Source organism: Hypanus sabinus, chromosome 27, assembly GCF_030144855.1.
Source record: "Hypanus sabinus isolate sHypSab1 chromosome 27, sHypSab1.hap1, whole genome shotgun sequence".
NCBI classification, from domain to species: Eukaryota; Metazoa; Chordata; class Chondrichthyes; order Myliobatiformes; family Dasyatidae; genus Hypanus; species Hypanus sabinus.
Genome location: NC_082732.1, coordinates 41,906,975 through 41,924,347, shown reverse-complemented (window position 1 = coordinate 41,924,347; position 17,373 = coordinate 41,906,975). Strand labels below are relative to the sequence as shown.

At 44.5% G+C, this 17,373-nt stretch overlaps 1 long non-coding RNA gene across 1 annotated transcript; it reads right to left on the bottom strand.

The window, feature by feature from the left end:
• Positions 1–2,007: 2,007 nt before the first annotated feature.
• Positions 2,008–11,096, bottom strand: LOC132382263 (uncharacterized). Its single transcript, XR_009508260.1, has 2 exons — positions 10,980–11,096; positions 2,008–5,717 (listed from the first exon to the last, which is right to left on the bottom strand). It is a non-coding gene; the product is annotated as an uncharacterized LOC132382263 (long non-coding RNA).
• Between the last annotated feature and the right edge of the window lie 6,277 nt (positions 11,097–17,373).

The following is a 17,373-nucleotide window of genomic DNA, read 5'->3' as shown; positions in this document are numbered from 1 at the left end:
GACATTGATAGGGTGCAAAACTGGGCTGAGAAGTGGCAGATGGAGTTCAACCCAGATAAGTGGGAAGTGGTTCATTTTGGTAGGTCAAATATGATGGCAGAATATAGTATTAATGGTAAGACTCTTGGCAGTGTGGAGGATCAGAGGGATCTTGGGGTCCGAGTCCATAGGACGCTCAAAGCAGTTGCGCAGGTTGACTCTGTGGTTAAGAAAGCACATGGTGTATTGGCCTTCATTTGTCATGGAATTGAATTTAGGAGCCAAGAGGTAATGTTGCAGCTATATAGGACCCTGGTCCGACCCCACTTGGAGTACTGTGCTCAGTTCTGATCACCTCACTACAGGAAGGATGTGGAAACTATAGAAAGGGTGCAGAGGGGATTTACAATGATGTTGCCTGGATTGGGGAGCATGCCAATCCTCCCAGTGACCCTGTCACTGGACAGGGTCAGTGGTGCTGTGAGGATTTCATTCCTGGACTTCTCTAGTGCCTTTAACACCATCCAGCCCAGGATCTTAAGGCACAAACTAACGGAGATGGGAGTAGACTCACACATGGTGGCTTGGATAACGGATAACCTCCTGGATAGGTATATGGAGCTCAGAAAAATAGAGGGGTATGGGTAACCTTAGGTAATTTCTAAAGTAAGTACATGTTTGGCACAGCATTGTGGGCCGAAGGGCCTGTATTGTGCTGTAGGTTTTCTATGTTTCTATGTATTAATTTGTTTATAATTATATTACTTTATGTGTTGTGTGTGTGAGTTACACGTACAGTGTTTTCATCCTTGGTCAGGAGGAACATTGTTTCGTTCGGGGGTATATGTGTGGAGAGTTGAATGACAATAAACTTGAACTTGACCTGAGATCTACACCAGCTGTGAGTTCCGAATTGGGACTTGGCATGGTGTCAGCGGCAAGCAAGAATTCTACTCCCAAGACCACAGGCAGCTGTTCCTGCTGATTCCAGCTCTGTCAATAAACAGAGCAAGACTCACCCACACACCTCATTCATTGAAGAAAGGCTACAAGGCATTCTAATCACCTCCAAATGACATCTTAATGGCTTAGAACTGTTTTGACGTTGCTTTATGTACTGTGCATGGAGGGGAGGCTCCATTAACCTTCACTGTTGCAATTTTTACTTCTTGAAAGAACTTCTTCTCATGCTCCTTCCAGTTAAAGTTTAGCTGTATTTATCACATGTACGTCAAAACACACGGTAAGATGTGTCATTTGCATCAGTGACTAACACAGTCCAAGGAGGTGCTGGGAGCAGCCTGCAAGTGTCACCACGTTTCTGGCGCCAACACAGCATGCCCACAACTTACTAACTCGAACCGTCCGTCTTTGGAATGTGGAAGGAAACCGGAGCACCCGGAGGAAATGCACGCAGTCATGGGGAGAACGTACTAACTACTAAGCGGTAGCTGCGGGAATTGAACCCATCTCACTGGCACTGCAATGAATTATGCTAATTGCTGCGCTACCATGGTGCCCACTTACCAAACCCAAGGTCTTTGGGATGGGGGCATGAAACTGGAGCGCCCAGAGAAAACCCACACGGTCACAGAGAGAATGTACAAAGCACTGTACAGACAGCAGCAGGAATTGACCCCAGGTCGCTAACTGCTATGCTACCATGTTACCCACTCACTAACCCCTATGTCTTTGGAACACCAGAGCACCCAGAGAAAACGCAGGTGGTTACAGGCAGAACATACAAAAATTCCTTAATGACTGCAGCAGTGCAGCAGGAATTTAGCCCAGCTTACTCAGCTTAGCACTGTAAAGCACTGCACTAAACACTACGCTACTCCAAAGTAAGATGGTCAAATTTGGGGGTGGGGGGGGTGGGAGTTAGTGAGTGGATATGCAGAAGGGAGAGATGTCGGCACATAAGATCATAAACCACAAAATGAAACTCATTCAATGTGACTTCTATCTGAATCAGAGAATTAACATTTCCTCATGTACAAACAAGCCCAGCCTGGTTCAGTCATGATATAATCGAAAAATTAACAATTGTATATTTATTACCGTAAGTTTATTTTTAACTGGCCCTTCCATAATGTCGAAGTATTATTTCAAGCGACAGACTCTCCTCATGAATGAAAAACAAACATAAACACAAGAGATTCTGCAGACACTGGAAATCCAGAGAAACACACAGAAAATGCTGGAGGAACTCAGCAGGTCAGGCAGCATCTATGGAAATGAATAAACAGTCAATGTTTCAGGCCAAGACTCATCTTCAGGACCTGAAGGAAGATGACCTTTAATGTCAACTGTCTGTTCCTTTCCACAGACTCTATCTGACCTCCTTCATTCCTCCAACATCTTGGGATTGTTCCGCTGAAGAGTTTGTACTTAGATAGCAAAATATTCAGAAAAATCAGGTCATGCTTATGGGGAGAGGGTCAAGGCTAACATCTCAGATATTTCATTACATTTCTGGCTGATCTGAGCCAGACATACACAGAACTGTATAGATACTGAGTAGTTACTACCAGCCCTGCATTGGCTAATGTGCTGGAGGCTAGGCATATGACTCATAGGCAAAAATAATCTATTTTCAATATAGAGTCTGCCACAACCATGAGATGACCTATGGAGAGGAGGTGGAAGAGCTTGAGGCTTGTGTCAGGCAAATAACGTGTTCCTTGATGTCAACAAGACATCGGAGATGGTTGTCAACAAGGAGAATTCACACCATTCACGAACAAGAGAAAATCTGCAGATGCTGGAAATCCAAACAATACACACAAAATGCTGGAGGAACTCAGCAGGCCAGGCAGCATCTATGGAAAAGAGTCCTGCTGAAGAGTCTCAGCCCAAAATGTCAACTGTTTACTCTTTTCCATAGATGCTGCCTGGCCTACTGAGTTCCTCCAGCATTTTGTGTGTGGAACCATTCACAACCCTCTTTACATTGGTGGCATAGCAGTGGACACTGTGAATAGTTTCAAACTCCTGTAAGTTCACATCTCACACAATTTTTCATGGTCCTAGAACACATCCTCCACAATCAAGAAAGCTCACCAATGCCTTGAGGTCCTGAGGAGGCTGAAGAGAGCTGGACTACGCACATAAATACTCATGACCTTAAAACTAATTAGAGAGCATCCTAACACTAGGGTACAGAAACGACACTGTGGCAAACAATGGATAGACAAAATTGCCCAACAGATCACCAGCACCAGTCTATGCACCATCAAGGACACATGTACAGTAAGGTGCCTGAAAAAGACTGGAAACATCATGAAGGATCTCACCCACCCTGCTCATGGAACACCTCGGTCAGATCAATGAAAGCTGTGTACAGTGGCTTCTGCTGCCCCCAATACTGCAGCTGGCACAGTGAGAAGATCATGTCCACTGGAGACCTGCCGGATGCAAGGCTCTGAAGTCGTGCCAAGACAATGCAGGAGAACACTTTCCCCACAATGCTAAGGACAGAGATGCCACGGTAGTTGTTACAATCACTGTGATCACCCTTGCTTTTGAAAAGTGTGACAATGTTGATATCTCGCATGTCTTGGGGGATGTGGCCTTTCTCCCAGCAAAGACACAGAAACTCATGCACATGATGCAGCAAGGCAGGCTTCCCACTCTTCAAGACTTTGGGGAGAATTCCACCTTCCCCTGAGGCTCTCCCACTGCCCAGACAGTCAATGGCTTTGCTGAGCTCCTCTGTAGAAGACAACGCATCGAGCTGTTCCATGACTGGCAGGTCAGTTAGTGCTTCCAGGGCAACATTGGTCCCCACGCTCCGGGTTGCATACAGCTCCAGGTAGTGCTCTATTCAACATCCAGTGAGATGCGACGATCTCTCCCGCCGGCAGAAGTGGCCCCAGTATCCGTTTCCTGCTCCAGTCAGATGAGCTTATAAGCAGTAACTGCCACTTCCCGTGTCATGCTGATATCTTGCGACATCAGTGGAGTGTCCTCTCCATCGTGCCATGGGCCTGAGCAAGGGGAACTCCTGGGCTGCCCTGGCATCAAGACCTACTTCCCGGTGTTGCTGGCAGAGTCCAGCGGAAAGGGAGAACCAGTCATCATCAACTGCTGGAGCAATAATGCTGTTGTCCCTGTCTTGGGAAAAAGATTAACCCAGCATCACAAGGGAAATTGAGGTGGATTTTGAAAGGAGTATTTTTTTCCAGGAAGGAAAATTACCATAAAATAGTGGACACTGTCCAGTCAGCACAGGAAAAGCCTTCCCCAACACTGACTGAGCCATCTACAAGGAGGGCTAACAGAAGAAAACAACATCCATCATCAAGGACCCAGACCATCCAGGACATGCTCTCTTCTCATTGCTGTCATCGGGAAGGAGGGACAGAAGGGTTTGGTCCCGCCTCACCAGGTTTAGGAACAGTTATTACCCCTCAACTCTCAGGCTCTTGGACCACGATGGAAAGCTTCACTCACCTCAACACTGAACTGATTCCACCATCTATGGGCTCACTTTCAAGTGCCAGAAGGGCCTCTTCTGCGGTGTATCTCTCAATGAAATAAAATATATTCTATTCAGCAGGTACAGGGTTAAGCAACCAAATCAACCGCGGATTATTTTCCTAGAGATAAATATTTTTCTTGGCAGAACTGGGTGCAATATTTCAGTTGCAAATTGATTCCCACAGCCAGCAGAGTTGGCAATCTTATCTCTTTACATATAAAATAATTTCAGATTTGCATGCTCTCTCCTTCCTCCTGTCTGCTTCTTCCTGTGCCTGACACAGGGATGGAAGTGTGTCATCCAGCTGAGCATCTCCAGATGAGAATAGCCACTCCCCCGCCCCCACCAGCTGAATACTAGAGTCTGCACCTCTAGGACATACCATTCACAGAAAATTGTCAAGAGAAAACACAAGAGATTCTGCAGATGCTCGAAATCCAGAGCAACACACGCAAAAAGCTGGAGGGACTCAGCAGGTCAGGCAGCATCTATGGAAAAGAACAAACAGTCAACGTTTTAGGCCGAGACCCTTCATCAGGACTGTTTACTTAGGCAATTAATTACTAGTTTAATTAGTTAGTTGCTAATTAAACTAGCAATTAATTGCCAGTGATAATTGATTGAGGCTCAATTCCCACCACTGTCTGTAAGGAGTTTTAATGTTCTCACCGTGACCACATTAGTTATTTTATTTATTGAGATTCGTTGCTGAGCAGGTTCTTCTTGCTCACCTCACTGTGTGCTTTGACGTTTTGATGTTCATGTAACAAATGAAGCTAATCTTTAGTTAGTTTGGCGCAATATTGTGGACTGAAGGTTCTATGACCTAAAGCTTAAAATCAAGAAATAAGTATTTTAAAGCCAAAAAAGGTGAGTGAGCTAACTGGGAGAAGAACTTCTTCATTGGAGCTTTGCACATCAGTTTTTGTGGTACATCCCTGGATCGTGGCATCAAATCTGTGGGCAAAGTTCTGGGATGGGCCCACCTGCCACACAGTTTACTCCACTGAGATCATGAGGCAGATGATAGATGAATATTGATGCAGTGTGGCAGAGATAGACAGGGGTTCGACCCGAAATGTAGGCAATTCCTCTCCCTCCACACAGATGCTGCTCAGACGCTCAGTTCCTCCAGCCAGTTATTTGTCGCTCCAGATTCCAGCATCTGCTGTCTATTGTGTCTCCTGGAAAGAGATGCTCATCTGGGTGTTTGATGCCAACAGATTGCCTCCCCATAGTTCGCTAAAGGTCCAGTCTGTGAACAGAATCAAATGAACAAGAGCTGGAGAACACACAGCAACTGGCAGGATCTTCCAAAAGCATTCTGGCATGTCTTTGAAAGAAAACAGAGAAAATTTGCAAGGAAATTGCTAGGAAGACCTGAGGTATAGGGAAAAGTTATTATGTTCAGAGATACAGTGGGGAGTAGACCTGACTGGCCCACCTAGGCATGTATTGGAGTATAAAAGTTGCGTTGTTTGCTGTGTAACCAAAACTATGTAGTCAGCTTTGAACTTGCTATTTGCTATGCATGTATCCAATTTAGTAGGAGAATGAAATCTTAAGAATGTAGAAGATAATGGTGTGTTAATGAGAGGTAGCTAAGAGATATAGATTAGAACATGATTAAGTCAATGGGTAGAAACAATAGTGGCGGATGTGCTTGCGATATGCAACTATAGACCTATTGGATATGCTAATGCAACTAAACCAGAAGATTGCTATAAAAAATGCTATGTGCAAGGATCGGTGGGCAATCAGCGACTAGCTCAATGACTGTCTCAGCTTTGATTTGCAAATTAAAGTTTAATACTTCTTGAAGAATCTTCTGTGTGTCCTGGTCATTTGTGGGGCACGAAAAACCACAACAAAACATGCTGTACCTAACACATCCCAGTGGCCTAACACAGGACAATTTATAATGGCCAGTTAAACTACTAACCAATACGTCTTTGGGCTGTGGGAGGAAACTGGAGCTGCCAGAGGAAACCAACATGGTTACAGTGAGTATGTACAAGCTTCTTACCAAGGACGCTGGGTTTGAGCCCTGAACTCCGATGCCCCGAGCTGTGATAGCATTACGCCAACCACTATGCTTCAATGGTGCCCCATGGTGACACTGTATCAAGACAGGTCACAGCTCAAACTTAGCATCAGCGCCTAGTACAACATTGTAAACACACACCTGGAAACATGCCTCTCTCCTACTTGTACACACCTGGTTCCTATTCCTCAAAATCGTTCCTATCCATGTAGTTTTCCAAATGTATTTATTATATTTAGAGATACAGCACAGAACAGGCCCATCTGGTTCAACGAACCATGCCACCTAGCAACCCACTGATTTAACTCTAACCTTTTATAGGCATCCGTTAGTCTCGTGAGACCATGGATTTGTGCCTTGGAAGGTTTCCAGGGCGCAGGCCTGGGCAGGGTTGTATAGGAGACCGGCAGTTGCCCAAGCTGCAAGCCTTCCCCTCTCCACGCCACCGATGTTGTCCAAGGGAAGGGCACTAGGACCCAAGCAGCTTGGCACAGGTGTCATGCAATGTGTTGTTAAGTGCCTTGCTCAAGGACACAACGCGTTGCCTCAGCTGAGGCTCAAACCAGTGACCTTCAAATCACTAGACTGATGCCTTATCCACTAGGCCACATGCCAACACAGGACCCTAACCTAATCACAGGACAATTTACAATGACCAATTAACCTACTAACCAGTATGTCTTTGGACTGGCGGAGGCAACCAGAACACACCTGGTGGGAAACCATATGGTTATGGGAAGGACGTACAAATTCCTTACAGATGACACCGGAACTGCCCTCTGAACTCCAGGGCACCCCAAACTGTAATAGCATTGTGCTAACCACTACGCCTACCACAGTGCCCTAAAGTTTGGGGCATGATCCCCTGGAGCGTAGGAGAATGACAGATGATTTGATAGAGGCGTACAAAATTTGGAGAAGTATAAGGTGAATGCAAGGAGGCTTTTTCAACTGAGGTTGATGAAAGGTCATGGGTTTAGGGTGAAAGGTGAAGTATTTAAAGGGAACATGAGGAGAAACATCTTCACCCAGAGCGTGGAGAGAGTGTGGGATGAGCTGCCAGTGGAAGTGATAGATGCTGGTTCCAGTGTAGGATTTAAAGGAAGTTTAGATGGTCGGTACGTGGGTGAGAGGTGTATGGCGGGCCTTAGTCCAGGTGCAGGTAGATCGAACTAGACAGAAAACCAGTCTGACATGGACAAGATGGGATGAATGGCCTGTTTCTGCGCTCTAGTAGTCTATGACTATGTTTTTATAGAACCTAGTATCGTACAGTACGGATCCTTCGGCTACAATGTTGTACCAGCCCCTTAATCTACTCCCTGATCAATCTAACCTTTCCCTCCTACACAACCTATAACCCTCCATTTTTCTCTCATGCCTGTTTGAAAGTGTCTTAATTACCCCTAAAGTTTTCAGCTTAGGGCTCTTGAAGTAGTTTGGTTCTGGCCCATATATGGGTTTGACCTCATTGAAAAATGCTTCCCATTTCCCCTTGCCCTTACTGTGCCAGTACTGGTTGATTTCCTCCCCCTTGTCCCTCCCTCCCTCCAGACCTCTGCAGTGGATTCAGAAAATCCTTTTGTCATCAGACTTGTATGTTTGTCCTATGCCTCCCTGCTTACCCGGACACTTTGATTAATACAACATTTGCTGTAACTGTTTCTCCTTTGTGCAACTGACACTTGGATCTCAGAGATAAGGACAGAGAGCGTTTGTCAATATTTGCAGGAGGCTCCCCCACACCGAGAAAATTGGAAAGCTCTGGACTGGGCTGAATTATTAAAACTGAAGGCCAACTTGAACTTCAGAACACACACCCAGTAAAACCAGTTACACCAGAGATTCAGCAAATGCTGGAAATGCAGATCAATGCACACAAAATGCTGGAGGAACTCAGCAGGCCAGGCATCATCGATGGAGGGGAATAATAGTCAACATTTTGGGCTGAGAGGTAGGGGGAAACACCAGAATAAAAAGTTGGGAGGAGGAAAAGGAGGAGAGCAGGAAGGTGATAGGTGAAACCGGATGGGTGGGAAAGATAAAGGGCTGGAGAAGAAGGAATCTGATAGGAGAGGAGAGTGCATCATGGGAGAAGGGAAGAAGGAGGGGCACCAGGGGAAGGCAAGCAGGTGAGGAGAGAATGTAAGAGAACAGAGTGAGAAATGGAAAAAGAGGGAAGGGATAGAGTCAAAGAAAAAAAAATTACCCGGAAGGAGAAATCAATGTTCATGCCATCAGGTTAGAGACTGGTAGTGATCATCATGGCAGAAGAGGAGGCCATGGACTGACATGTTGGAATGGGAATGAGAATAGTTACACAGCTGAATTCAAATAACCCCTTAGAAACTTGCATATTTTGATTGAATCCAGTGGGAAATTCTTAACAACACTTTCCCTGTACCTAATACCTCAGACATCTGCACTCATTCATTGAAGCACCCATTGTGAGGCCAGCTTCGCTCATTTGAAGAGATCTTCACCTGGACAGGAAAATGAGAGACAAGGATGTGCAGAAAGCCAACCTGAGAAAGACATGCCACACGCACAACACCCTCCGAGTGAAGAAATTCTCTCTCAAGTTCGCCTTAAAAGTTTCACCTTTCACCACTAATCTGTGACCTCTGGTTCGAGTCAGAGAGAAAATCCTGCTTGCATTTACCTTATCTATACCCCTCATAATTTTGGATAACTCTATAAAATCTTCCTTCATTTTCTTTTGCTCCAGGGAATAAAGTCCTAACCTATTCAATCTTTCCCTATATCTCAGCTCCTTAAGCCCTGGCAATATCCTTGTAAATTTTCTCTGCACTCTTAAACATATTGACATCTTATTAATATTGTTCCTCTAGGTGTGCAACCAGAACTGAATGTAATACTCCAAATTAGGCCTCACCAATGTCTTATCTAAATTTAAAATAACATCCCATGACTATTCAACGTGAGGAGGAGGTATTGGAAATCTCATGTGCAGATTGAGTGCACAGAGCAGGCCAGAATAAATGGTTGCTTAAAGTACCCATTCAACTGCCTTTTCAGAGTCTTCCTACCTCATCTGTGGTAAAACCTACAGTTCCCATATCAGACAAACATGGAATAGGATAGGACTTTATTCCCTGGGGTTTAGGAGAATGAGAGGAGATTCGATAGAGGTATACAGAATTATGAGGAGTATAAACAGGATTTTTCCACTGAGGTGGAGTGAGACCAGTGCAAAAAGTCATGGGTTAAGGGTGAAAGGTGAAAAGTTTAATCGAAATATGAGGGGGAACTTCTTCAGTCAGAGCGTGGAATGAGCTGCCATTGGATGTTGTGGATGCAGGCTCAATTTCAACATTTAAGAGAAGTTTTGATAGGTACAGGAATGGGAGTGTTATGAAGGGCTATGGTCCAGGTGTGGGTCAATGGGACTAGGCAGAATAAAATTTCAGCATGGACTAGATGGGCTAAAGGTCCTGTTTCATGACTGTAAGATTCTATGCCTCCTCATTCATTTCAGTGCCCACAGAACTGGAGTGAAGCATTGATGACATTTTTAAAAAGCGAGGCCTCAGGAAGTTAGTATCTGTCATTAAGGACCCCACCGACCCAGGACATGGCTTCTTCTCATTACTACCATCAGAGAGGAGGTACAGGAACCTGAAGACATACACTCAACATTTAGGGAACAGCGTCTTCCCTTCTGCCATCAGATTTTTGAACAGTCCACAAACCCATGAACACTACCTCACTATTTTGCTCTCTTTTTACACTACATTTTTATTTTTTTATATATATATTTCTTATTCTAACTTTTATGTAATTTCTATGTATTGCACAAGGAAACACTGCCTTCGAAGCGGACTATAACCTTGTCATATGGTTTGGAGGCTTGCCTGCCTCAATGACCCAGAGAGCTATGCTGGCTGGAGTCAGGGTTTTATGTTTTAGCTCTTGATAGGGTCACCCGTGCCAAACAAGTCAAAGGATAGCGGCCAGACTAAGAGTGGTCCACCGGCTCTCCAGGTTCGGGGTTCAGTTCAGGGCTAACGACCCTGACGAGTGAAACAAAGCTGTTATGGAAAGAGCAATGAAGAATCGTTCTATATCTGTGTGCAACAGTATTACTGAGGTTCCACCTGAATGACTAACAGTAGGGAAAATTGAGATGATGAAGGAAGGCCTGACCACCACAATGAAGGACTTTCAATCCTGCCCTAGATGCCAGTGGCATAACGGGCAGCAAATATTGGACTGTACCACTGCGCAGAGCAGCAAATTTCACATTTGTCAGTGTTAATAAACCTGATTCTGATTCTGACAAAAGGAAGAAAAATACAAAAACAAGATCCTTTTCATTCTTGGCCAATTATGCAGTAAACTTTATAAAGAAAGGGCAGAAAGTATCACAGACAGATTTAGCACCATTGCCGTGACACCAAGACAGGCTCAAATGCAAAGCTGCTGCTCCTTTTCCGACTGTAATACACTCACTTTCCGACTGTAGCACACGTCCTGGGTCAGGTGCCCTGCTTTTCGAGCTGCATTCCTTCCTTCAGTTCACAGTGGGGGCTTCTGTTCCCTAAATCAGTCACGCGGCCTGCTTTCCACACACACCAGCTAAATAAATCGCAGGGAGCTGCATATTTGGCAAAGGTGATCCAGTGGGGCAGGAATGTATAATCACCCGCCTCCCTCGCAGGAAGATGCAAAGTGTCTTCTCAGCACATTCAGTCAATCCAGACTCGAACAGGTATGTACAGTTAAGGGAATTTGTTGTCAAGTTCATAACATCAATTAAATTTAAACATAGCACATAGAATATTACAGCACAGTACAAGCCCTTCTTTTCACAATGTTGTGCCAACTTCTTACCCACTCTCAGATCAACCTGACCCCTCCCTCCCACATAGCCCACTTCTCTATCATCCATGCGCCTAGTTTCTTAGCAGTCTCTAAGTCTCTAAGTATCTGCCTCTACCACCACCCCTCACAGCACATGCCACACACATACCTCTCTCTGTATGAAAAACCTATCTCACACATCCCCCTGTACTTTCCTCCAATCACCTTAAAATTATGTCCTCTCATATTAGTTATTTCCACCCTGGGAAAAAGTCTCTGTCTGTCCATTCTTGTACACCTCTAGGAAGCCACCTCCCATTCTCTTTCATTCCAAAGAGAAAAGCCCGAGCTCACTCAGCCTATCCTCATAAGACATGCTCTCTAATCCAGGCAGCATCCTGGTAAATCTCCTCTGCACTAATCCAGGCAGCATCCTGGTGAATCTCCTCTGCACTAATCCAGGCAGCATCCTGGTGAATCTCCTCTGCACTCTCTCTAATCCCGGCAGCATCCTGGTGAATCTCCTCTGCACTCTCTCTAATCCAGGCAGCATCCTGGTGAATCTCCTCTGCACTCTCTCTAATCCAGGCAGCATCCTGGTGAATCTCCTCTGCACTCTCTCTAATCCAGGCAGCATCCTGGTCAATCTCCTCTGCACTCTCTCTAATCCAGGCAGCATCCTGGTGAATCTCCTCTGCACTCTCTCTAATCCCGGCAGCATCCTGGTGAATCTCCTCTGCACTCTCTCTAATCCAGGCAGCATCCTGGTGAATCTCCTCTGCACTCTCTCTAATCCAGGCAGCATCCTGGTGAATCTCCTCTGCACCCTCTCTAATCCAGGCAGCATCCTGGTGAATCTCATCTGCACCCTCTCTAATCCAGGCAGCATCCTGGTGAATCTCATCTGCACCCTCTCTAATCCAGGCAGCATCCTGGTGAATCTCCTCTGCACCCTCTCTAATCCAGGCAGCATCCTGGTGAATCTCCTACTCGTCATCTCTAAGACTTCCACACCCTGGACCCAGGGCGACCAGAGGTGAACACAACATTCCAAGTGTGATCTGTATGAATGGTACGCAAGATAAGCTTGTCACTGTGGCTCCGTACATGTGACAGCAATAAAACAAGCAAACAGGAAAAATTGGTAAACTTGCTAAAGGTCAGCGGAGACCTGTCAAATTTCTTTAGCCTCCTGAGGAAGTAGAGGCATTGGTGGCCTTTCTTGACTATGATATCTACAAGATTAGACCTGTTGGTGGTGTACACTCAGAGGAACCCTTTGAGCGAACATCACTCAGGAACCCTCTCAACCTCAACACCAGTGATGTAGTCAGGTGTATGTGCATTGCCCCCTCCCCTGAAGTCAACGCCCAGCTCTTGACCATTCAGTGACCACCGTTTTTCTCTCTCTTTCTCCACAGATGCTTCCTGACCTACTGAGAGTTTTTTATTTAGATCTCCAGCATCTGCAGTATTTTGCTTTTCGAGATTCAAGATTGTTTAATGTCATTTCTAGTTCACAAATGTAAAGTAGAACAAAATAATTGTTACTCCAGATCCGATGTAACACAAAAAGAACAAAGTAAGATAAAGACACAATAATAAAAAAAATAATAAATATAAATACATGGTAATTATTCATCATATTCGACAATGACAGGAACCTTGTGCAGGAGAGTTTTTAAACTGGAAAAGCCATTCCACTGGGGCAGTTCCTCTTTCTTGACCTCAGAATTTCAGGTCCAGTGGTACAAACAAGTGTCACAAACTGGGGTCTTCCTTCGTTGTAGTGGAGGAACATGACATCTTCTGTACTTTGTCATGGCCTCCACACTCTACGGGGCATTTCAGAACCACCTTCCTAACCATTGGATTTCACTGAGATCTCATCTACCCAGTCTGCTGGTGCTGACTGTAAATACATAAGATAACTTGTATACTGTACATAGTTTGATTGTATATCCATACAGTGATGCTAGGTTATTCTGACAGGAAATGATAAAGTAGTGGTAGTTGGGGGTGCGGAGGGGTGGGTTAGTGGATGGAGGTGTTAATCAGCCTTACTGTGGGGAAAGTAACTGTTTTTTGAGTCTGGTGGTCCTGGCGTGGATGCTACGTTGCCTCCTCCATGATAGAAGTGGGAGAAACTTTTCTAAATCTCACCAATAACCTCCTCAGCCTCTCCCAGTGAGGGGAAATTCCACATTACTGCTCCTCCCTTGGTATAGATTTTGTTTCGTTCCTTACTGGATTTAGAGGCATTTTCCTGTTTTTATGACAACAGTTTTTGGACTCCTCCACTCTTCCTCCCCAGCTCAATGTCCTTCCAAATTATAAAGACTTACATCAGGCCATAGAAATTGAATAATTTGCCTTTGAGCTATCCACTATCCAACAGGACCAGGGTTGGTGTGATCTGGGTCTTGACTTCTACTCCTGGTCCAATCCCCGTAACTCTAATTTCTCAACAATCCAAAGATCTGTCTAACTCAGCCTTGAGTATATTCAAGTTCAAGTTCCAACTCAGTTTTTTGTCATTCAATTGTATATAAGCGTACTGACAAACGAGACAGCATTCCTCTGGACCAAGATGTATAAATCTGTGCAATTAACTCATACACATAACACATCAAATCACTTACGATGATTGCAAGGCTCCCATGAGTGGAGGGGCCTGAAAGAAAAATATCTTCCTCTTCTTAAATGCGTGACTTCTTACCATAAGATCATTAGACCATAAGACATAGGAACAGAGTTAAGCCATTTCGCTAATCAGCTCTGCTCTACCATTTCGCCATGGCTGATTTATTCCCTCTCAACCCCATTCTCCAGCCTTGTCCCTGTAACCTTTGATGCCCTGATTAATCAAGACTCTCTCAACCTCTGCTTTAAATATACACAGTGACTTGGCCACCACAGCCATCTATGGCAATGAATTCCAAAGATTCGTCACTCTCTGGTAAAAGAAATTCTTCCTCATTTCTGTTCCAACGAGACATCCTTCAATTCTGAGGCAGTGCCCTCTGGTCTTGGACTCCCACGCTATAGGAAACATCTTCTTCACATCCACTCCATTTAAGCCTTTCAATATTCGATAGATTTCAGTGAAATTCCCCGCTCATTCTTCTAAACTCCAGCAAGCACAGGGCCAGAGACATCAAACACTCCTCATATGTTAACCCTTTCATTCCCAGGATTATTTTTTGAATCTCCTCTGGATCTTCTCCAATGCCAACACATCCTTTCTTTTTAGATAAGGGGCCCAAAACTCCTCACAATACTCCAAGTGTGGGCTGACTGACGCCTTATAAAGCTTCAGCATCACGACATTTGCTTTTATATTCTAGTTCTCTCAAAGTGAATGTCAACATTGCATTTACCTTCCTCACCACTGACTCACCCTACAAGTTAAGCTGTGCTCACCTCAATACTGAACTGATTCCACAACCTATGGACTCACTTTCAAGGACATTTCAACCCTTGTTCTCAGTGTTGCTTGTTTATTTGTTTATTTATTGGTCTTTATACTTGTACTGTTTGCCTTTTGCACATTGGTTGCTTGTCAATCTTTGTGTGTAGTTTTTCATTAATTCTATTGCATTTTTTTGTCCTACAATAAAATGCCTGCAATAAAATATACCCTGTGGTAGTAAATGGTGATTGTATATGTACTTTGATAATAAATTTACTTTTGAACTTTTTGACTTTGAGGCACCTGTGATGCTGCTGCGAGTAAGTTTTCTTGTTGCACCTGTGTGCATATTGACTTGGCGACATGACAATGAACTCAGCTTCGCTTTGGCTTTATCTGATGCATCTTGACAGAGTAAAGAGAGAATCTAGAATTTAGGGCCAAAGTTTCAGAAAAAGGGCATCAAGCTTTTAAGATGGAATAGAAGAAAAAATTCTTCTCTGATGCACTTGATTGGTTGATAAGTTCTATCCCAGAGTCCTTTGGGTAAAGAAGCTTTGAGTACTGTGAATGCTGGGATTGATAGATTTATGGACTACAAGGAATCAAGAATCAAGGAGAAATTAGGCAGGGGATGTCAATAATTGGGTTATCCACAATCTCGCAGCAGCAAGCCTGAAGGACCTAATGGCCGACTGTTGATATTTCCTATTTTATTAACAGCTGCAGTCTCATTCAGATTCAGATTGATTTATCACACGGACATCAAAACAGACTTCTGCAGATGTACCATGGGGGGGTTGCTTCACTGCCTGGTTTGGAGGAGCCACTGCAAAGCATTGGAAAAAGCTGCAGAGGGTTGTAAACTCAGCCAGTTCCATCCGGGGCACTACCCTCCCCAGCATCGAGGACAAAACGCAGCCTCCATCATTAAGGAATTTCACCAGCTGGGACGTCCCCTGTGCATACATGTACTGTACTTGTGCATATGACAATAAACTCGACTTTGACTTTGGGATTTTAACTTTTCCTGCTTATTCTCTCATGACCCTGTTGGAGTGTCATCCTTAAAATTCGTTTTGGCACTCTGCACGGTACTCCAAGTGTGGTCTAACTATGGTTCTGCACAAGTTTAATGTAGCTGCTTTGTTTTTCGAATTTTATTCCTTTGAAAATCATTTCATAGTGCTTTGTTTGTGTTTTTTTAATGGTGACTTTATAATGGCATTTTCTGTGTTATTTCAATGAAAACCACAAGAGTCAACTTGTGTTAAAGTTAAAAGAACATAAGTAGGCCGTGTAAGAATTTAGTATTTGTTGATTGTTGCCTCAGACATCAACAGCGCTCTCCCACGCACGGAGCAGGGGCTGGGAGACTGCAGCAGACTCTCTCTCTCTCTGCAGAAGGTGTGATTCAAACTGGCCTCTATCAGTTGTTCCATTCTTTCCCAGGCAGAAATCACTCACCACCCCCTCATGGAACTCCCCTGTCTGACCTGGCCAAGAAACTTACATAACTCACTCAAGACCGGGTGGAAAAAACAGTCAGCCCAGTGCGCTTTAATTAACCCCTGATTGCAAGCACAGAACTTCAACTTTCCCAGCGCCATGGTGACACAGCGGTTAGCACAATACCGTTACAGCTCGGGCCTCTCTGAGTTCGGAGTTCGATTCCAGCATCGCCTGAAAGGAGTCTGTACAATCTCCCCACTGAACTCATGGGCTTCCTCACACCATCCATAAACATTCCAGTTAGCAGATTAACTGGTCATTTTAAGTTGTCTTGTGATTAGGCTAGGGTTAAATCGGTGGGTTACTGGGCAGTGCGGCCCAAAGAGCCAGAAAGGCCTGTTCCGGGCTGTATCTCAGGAGGCAGACAAATAAATTAATAAACCTTCCTTTAGATAGGGGTAGCACGGTGGCATAGAAGGGTGTTACGGTACATTATGGACAACACAGTAGCATAGGGGTTAGCGTAATGCTGTTACGACACCAGAGACCCTGGTTCAACATGTGCCGTTGTCTGAATGGAGTTTGTACGTTCCCCCCTTGACCTTGAGGGTTTTCTCCGAGTTCCTATCACATTAAAAAGACACAGGGTTAGGAGGTTAATTGGTCACATGGATGTGATTTGGCGTGACAGGCTTGTTGGGCTAGGTCTCTAAATTTAAAAGGAAATAAAAACAATAAAAGGAGATTAACATAAAAATACTGTAGGATTGATGTGACATTGTGACCACCATTGTAGGAGAGGAAGGTGGGGTCACTGTGATTCAGAACTGAAGTGGGAGGAGTTGTTTGGGGAGGGTAGGAGTCGGTGGGCTGAATCACCCCTTCAGGCTCCCTGAGAGAGGAGTCTTTTGCAGGGTGTGGGTTTTATATTTTGGCCTTTGGCACCCTCAAGCAGCTTCTTAAGGACCTTAAACAAGGTGGTCCTCGTGCTTATCTCACTCTGTGCCACTTGGAGAAAAAAAACGAGACAGTAGCCTAACTGGAAGGCTTATTCCAATTCAAATCACATTCAGATTAATTTATCTCTTGTACATCGAAACAAACGGTGAACTGGTTGAGTTGAATTGTTCTCCAAACTTGGCAATTTACTTGTAAACGTTTAGTCACCATGTGAGGACA